We start from the raw sequence: 6,000 nt of genomic DNA, 5'->3' as shown, positions 1-6,000 counted from the left end.
ATGGGACTGTGTGTGGAGTCGATTGGAGTCGGTCCGCTGTTGACCGGACACGACAGTTAATGAGGGGAAAAATACCGGAGCTTGACATTCGGCTGCAAACTGGGCGTTGACTGCGGAGACGTCAGGCCCAATATCCTCCACAGTGCTTCTTGTTCAGACAGAATCTCGTTTTTGGAACGTTTAGGGTGTTGGCTCACTGAAATTAGTCAAATTGTATTGACAGCATTATGAATCACAGTTGAATCAATGTAACTGGGTTGCACACGACTGCTTGTGATAGTCTTCCATTGTCCTTTTTGAATCTTTAGTTATTCTACAGGACTTTAACAGGGTTTGTACTTTTCTTCTGATTTTGTTTGTGTTTTCTAGTGCAAATGGCTTTAATCTGACTGCTCCTCTGACCTGGCATCAGCTAATTGCAGTTTGTCTGCGTCTGTTTTCATGCCCCCCCCTCCCCCCGCCCAATCCTCACCCTCTCATCCCCAACACCCCCACCTCCAAATCCTACACCCAGTCCAACCAAAAATGAGCTCCAGAGTGTTGTCTGATTATAGCTTGGTTAAATTAGATGAGATAAGTTAGCCCACATCTCCTCCACAGCCTTGCTTGAGAGCTGACAAGCCCAATACATCTGCCACGGCCATGGTAATTGAGATGGGGAGGGGTGAAGGGGGGTGTCGTGGTTGGATGTGGATTTGTGTGTGTACATGAATGTGTGTGTGTGTGTTCGTGTGTGTGTGTGTGTTCGTGTGTGTTCATGAATGTGTGTGTGTGTGTGTGTGTGTGTAGAGGCGTGTGAATGGGAGGTTGGGGGGGGCTCCCTCTGTCTCTTGTTCCTCAGTACCTGTCATTGATGAGGAGCCAAGGAGAAGCTTCAGCTTGAAGCTGTCATCGGCCCTCTGAATCTGTCTGCCTCACTCTATCATCCCTCCCTCCTCCTTCCTCTCTCTCTCTCTCTCTCTTTCTCTTGCTCTCTCTCTCTCTCGCTCTCTCTCTCTCTCTGTGATGTGGATGCAGAGTGTGTGAGTCGTGAGCCAGCCAGCGAGCGTGTGCGCCGTAGGAATCCGCGCAACCGGCTCTTGAGGCGTTTAAATCGGAGACACCGCAGACCGACTGGGGTGCAGGCAGCCCGCCACCCTGACACCACCGAGACCGACGCTCCCTCTCCCGGACTGACAGGCCAATCGCAGGCCACCACTCGCCCTCCCTCCATCCACAGCACGCTCTCACTCTCTCTCTCTCTCTCACTTACTCACACTCCCTCCTCCTCCTCCTCTTTCTCTCTCTCTTTCTCTCTCACTCTGGTTTTCATTCCTTTGCGTTCAATCCGTGCATCCCCTCCTCCTCCACCTCCTCCTCCTCCTCCTCACACCTTTTGGTCAGAAGAGGAAGAGGAAGCCCAGCCCAGGGAGAGACGCTGAGAGGATGAAACTCTGACACGCCGACAGACCACAGGGAAACAAGAGCACAACTGTGAGTACAGCAGTCCTTTCACCTCTCACTCAGGCTTAACGCTGTCACACACACCTCGTCTTTCAGACACACACACACACACACACACACACACGTGTCCGGCATTTACTTCAAGCACACACAGTGACTTGACTCTGCACCGTACTCACCATCTCAAAACCGTACTCACCATCCATCCACTGCTCAAGTGTCTTTGTCTTTTTCAGGCAGTCACAATAACAGTCAAAGAAGTGCAGGATTGTGTTGTTTGAACATGTGCAGTGTGTTCCTTTATGTCTGCTGTTTGGATTGAGCTTAGTTCTGTATTTAGTGCAGTGCACGGGATGCAAACAAAAACAATCCAGCAAAAGTGCGTTTCCTACTTTCCAGTACGTGTGTGACATTTCCCCCCACTTTAATGGGTCCACTTTTATGCTTTTTGCCAAAAGTCAACAGTGCATTTGATGTTTCTTTGTTTAGCTCAGATGAAAAATCACCCCAGCAATATGCAAGGTCAACTGAATAATGTTTCACATCCGCCGCCTCCTGTTGTGAGCTTCTTTTGTCTGTGCAGTTCAGCTGTTTTTTATTGGCAATACAGGCATGCTGGATCACAACATGAGGGAAACGTCCCTGTTCTTATCTCCCATCTTAAACGTATAAGCTGCTATAAGCCAATAGATGCCTGCGGGGCGAAAAAAGGGGGCGTACTTTCCTCTCAATGGCACAAGAATCCCAAGCAATCCCCACTGCTTATTGTTTAGCGCTCAGCCAGAGGAGGTCTGCATGCCGGGCTGATCTGCGCCGTTTGCGCCACACTATTTTTTGATTATGTTCCTGGTTCATCTCTGGCCGAGGCGATTTCCTATTTCCTTCTCCCATTTCGAGAGCGGGGAGTATAATATGATAGCGGCTCACATGCGGGGAAGTGCAGACAGTGGATCTGTGCAGAGGACACAGATTGCATTTCCCCTGGAGAATGCTCTCGCTGTATTAAAGGCACTAGAGGGCTGCTTGGCACTTGTCATCAGCTCCGCTAGTAATGCTGGCAAGGGGAGAAAGTAGACGTGGTGTTTACGGCCACTCTCTCATTTAAAGAGCTCCCATTGGCCCTAATGCCACAGCTACATCACACCGGCCCGTTGCAATCCAGTTTATATTACATTTGTGAGGCCCAGGATATTGTGCCGGCGCCTCACTTTGCTTTGACAATCTGATGAGCAAATGTTGAAAATGAAAAGATATATATGTTAAACATCCCACAGTATATTAGATTTGTTGTTGGACTATAAACTCCTGGAGAGAGAAGTAAGGTATTTGCATTTTTATGATGTGGTTTAACACGGATCACATGCACCACAGCGCTGGTTCCTGCTTAAAATTGAATTCGTATAACTCCTCCATTTAGTTGTTTGTAGTTCTGTGTCCTGTCATTCTCGATTTTGTTGTTGTTCATTTATAATTCTAATGATTTTCTGGCATATTTAGCTGCTATAGGTAATATTTTTTCATGCTTTCCACATTGCTGAATCTAAATGAGGGATTGATCTTGACTGTTAGAAATGTGAAGTGACACATCAATGGCTCTCGAGGCCCAGCAAGCCTCTGGTTGCCGATGTGTCAGCAAAAGTGAATGAAAAGCTTGAGACTCCCGTCCTCCTCTGTCTGGCCTTGGCAAATTTACTGAACCCTTGTGGTTTAACACACACACACACACACACACACACACACACACACACACACACACACACACTAACACAGACACGCACAGTGTTAAATCAAGGTAAACAAGACAATTATCTAGCCTTTCCTCCTCTGTAGTTACCTTCTTCTTCCCCATGCAAGGATTATTGGGAGAAGCTGATTAGTTAGAGTTAAAAAGGAAAACTAAGTGTCCTACATAAGAAAGTGTAACTCCACTGACCATGCAGCATCACCTATAACCACCATCAAAGCTATGATATCCGTGGCACAGGAAGATTACAAAAGCTACATCACAAAAAGTAATTTAAACTCTCTAAATTAATGCAACTTTCATTTCGGATTTGCCTGTGGCTTTCATCGAAAATTCCTGCAATTTAAATGCAGAAAGCCTGCCTGCTTCTGACTTGGTCTCTGACCGTCGATTTAAATGTATCTTCTCCACGTTGTATGTTTCATTGTTGAGAAATATATTCAAGGGGAAGTTAATAGCCTTTTATGCTAGGAAACATATTTAATTACATATATCTTTCACTGCAAAGCTTTTACCCCAGAGGTGCTGTTAATGTAAGTCTGTGATCTTTGCAATTATTATAACTGCTTGTGAAGGCAAGATAAGTTACTGTCACCCCATATTTATTACTATCCGCCCGTGTATCTGCACTTATTGATTAGATGGTTGGTAACCAGTCCTGATCATCAATAGAGATCCTTACAAGGCGAGGGCCAGATAGTCTTTCCACTCTCCCTGAAGGCTCAATTACACAGCATGCACGAGGAAATGTGTGAGGGGGGAGAAGGAGATCAGCTTCTGACAAGGTCAAATTATATATGTCAGCTTCAAATCATTTTGTTGAGGTATTCGGCCACATCTGAATGTAAAAAAGACACATTGGGAAAATCAATAAATGTTGTATGCTGGAGCTCTTTAAATATTCAGATACCTAGCTGATTAAATTATGTCTACTGGAAGAGATGGTTTGAGCTCCTCCTGGGTGTTTTTCATTTATTTTCAGAAAATCTCCACCTGACTTTAGGGTATTAGCTGCCAGTAATTGCACATCTTGAATAAATGAGCAGCGGAATTTACTAATTTGCCAACTTGTTACCATTTAAACGATGGTGATTACAATTGCAAACCCATCATATGTTCGCCAGTCTTGACTCAAATGCAGCACTACTTGTGTTGCAGAGTAGAAAAGTTGATGCTGTAATTGGTGCTTTGTGGGGCTGTTTGCTTTTGCTGGTGTTCTTAGACAATGGAACACAGCCTATTCAAAAACCCGTGAATACCACAATTCAATGATGAAGGACATGTGTAGCAAATATTGAAGATACTTTTTTTCACTTGGTAGAGAGCCAAAAAGCAGAATTGATTTGTTGAGTGAGCCTGGGAAAGATAGCCTCTCCTCAAAAACCTTTGTGAGAAAGATGGTAATTGCAGGGCAAAGTGCTGCTGACAAAATACAGGAGGATTACCATATGACACCAATTGCAAGGTTTTGGAAGGTATACATATCAACAAAAACATTAGTTTTATCTCGCAAAGTAACATCCACACCGGCAACGTGTTTTAAGGGTCAGTTCACAACACATTTTCTCATTTACCTGTAGTGCTATCTATCCATGCAGAGAGTTTTTGGTTTTATTTGTCTGGAATTTGAGATATCTGTAAGATTTCTGCCACCAGACCAATACAATTTAGGTAAATGGAATTTTGTTTGTGGTGCTCAAAACATTGAAAACCAACATTTAAGAACAACAACAGCATGTCTTATAAGATGTCCTCGTTAGCCTATGTTCTGATTACTTATTGAATCAAATGGGTTGCAAATAACAATGGTATTCATGATTAATTATTTACTGATTATTTCTACAATAGATCAACTGATCATTTGGTCTTTAGCATGTTAGCAAACAGAAAAGAAGTGCGTATCAAAAGTTCCCAGAGCCCATGCTCCCTTCTTAAAATGTCCTATCAATAATCTAACACAGTCATAAGCCCCTTTTACACTGCCAGATTTCTGGCGAATGTTGGGCCGTTTTGCTGGTAACCTGCGAGCGTTTAGACACACAGAGCCGGACTGGCGGGTTGATTCGAGGTGCCCAATTTTCCGCCTCGTAGGGTAGTCATATTGGCGGAAACCTTTTGGTTTAAAAAGAACGAGGCGCCCTTCCGCCAGGGGGAGGGGCTGTTGATGACGCCGCATGTGGGACCCACTGCATGTGGATAAACAGGAAACAGCTGATAGCAGGAATTAGCGAGCAGCTAGTAGCAAGAGGGAAATACAAACCTGACAGACACTACAGTAAATATAAGCAAGTGGGGAGACAAAGAATTGCGCGCCCTCCTTGTCCTCACAAACAAAGAGGCCATTAACCATCAGATGACGGGGATGGTGAAGAACGGGCCGGCTTACGAGAGAAAGCACAGAGCTCCCGAAGGACTGACGAGCCGCGGTTTCCCTCGGAGTACGTCACTGTTTATGTCACACGCTGAGCTACATGTTTTGTTACTTGCTCACGCACCCCATTGCCCCGAAAAAGGCACATTCTATAGAAAAAAAAGTATGTAGGCGGCATTTTGCCGCACTCCCCGATTTTGTTTTTATACTGCCAATGCTGAAAGAAGACTGATTGGGCTTTCCTGCAAATTTGCACAACTCCTATTTAAAAAGGGCTATAGAAAACAAAGGGAACCACATATCACATTTGAGAAGCTGGAACCAGTCTATGTTTGCATAACCCCCCTATTGGATGAAATATTAATCGCTTAACACGTTTAGTACGTAACACATTAAAACAAGATTGTTGTAGAACTCAAAATGTTAACTGTACCAATATCAG

General features: G+C 44.5%; 1 protein-coding gene across 6 annotated transcripts in view; it reads left to right on the top strand.

Moving 5' to 3' along the window:
• Positions 1-1,009: 1,009 nt before the first annotated feature.
• The window catches only part of LOC117268171 (RNA binding protein fox-1 homolog 3-like), a 462,203-nt gene continuing 457,212 nt past the window's right edge, over positions 1,010-6,000 (top strand). The window contains exon 1 of one of the 6 annotated variants that reach the window (XM_033644391.2): positions 1,010-1,473. The gene's annotated coding sequence lies outside the window, so the exon portion shown is untranslated. The remainder of the gene's footprint in view (positions 1,474-6,000) is intronic. The other 5 variants (XM_033644386.2, XM_033644388.2, XM_078161646.1 and 2 more) reach the window with 5 other exon arrangements.

This window comes from Epinephelus lanceolatus, chromosome 18, assembly GCF_041903045.1.
Source record: "Epinephelus lanceolatus isolate andai-2023 chromosome 18, ASM4190304v1, whole genome shotgun sequence".
Classification (NCBI taxonomy): Eukaryota; Metazoa; Chordata; class Actinopteri; order Perciformes; family Serranidae; genus Epinephelus; species Epinephelus lanceolatus.
This window is presented reverse-complemented; position numbering and strand designations above follow the sequence as displayed.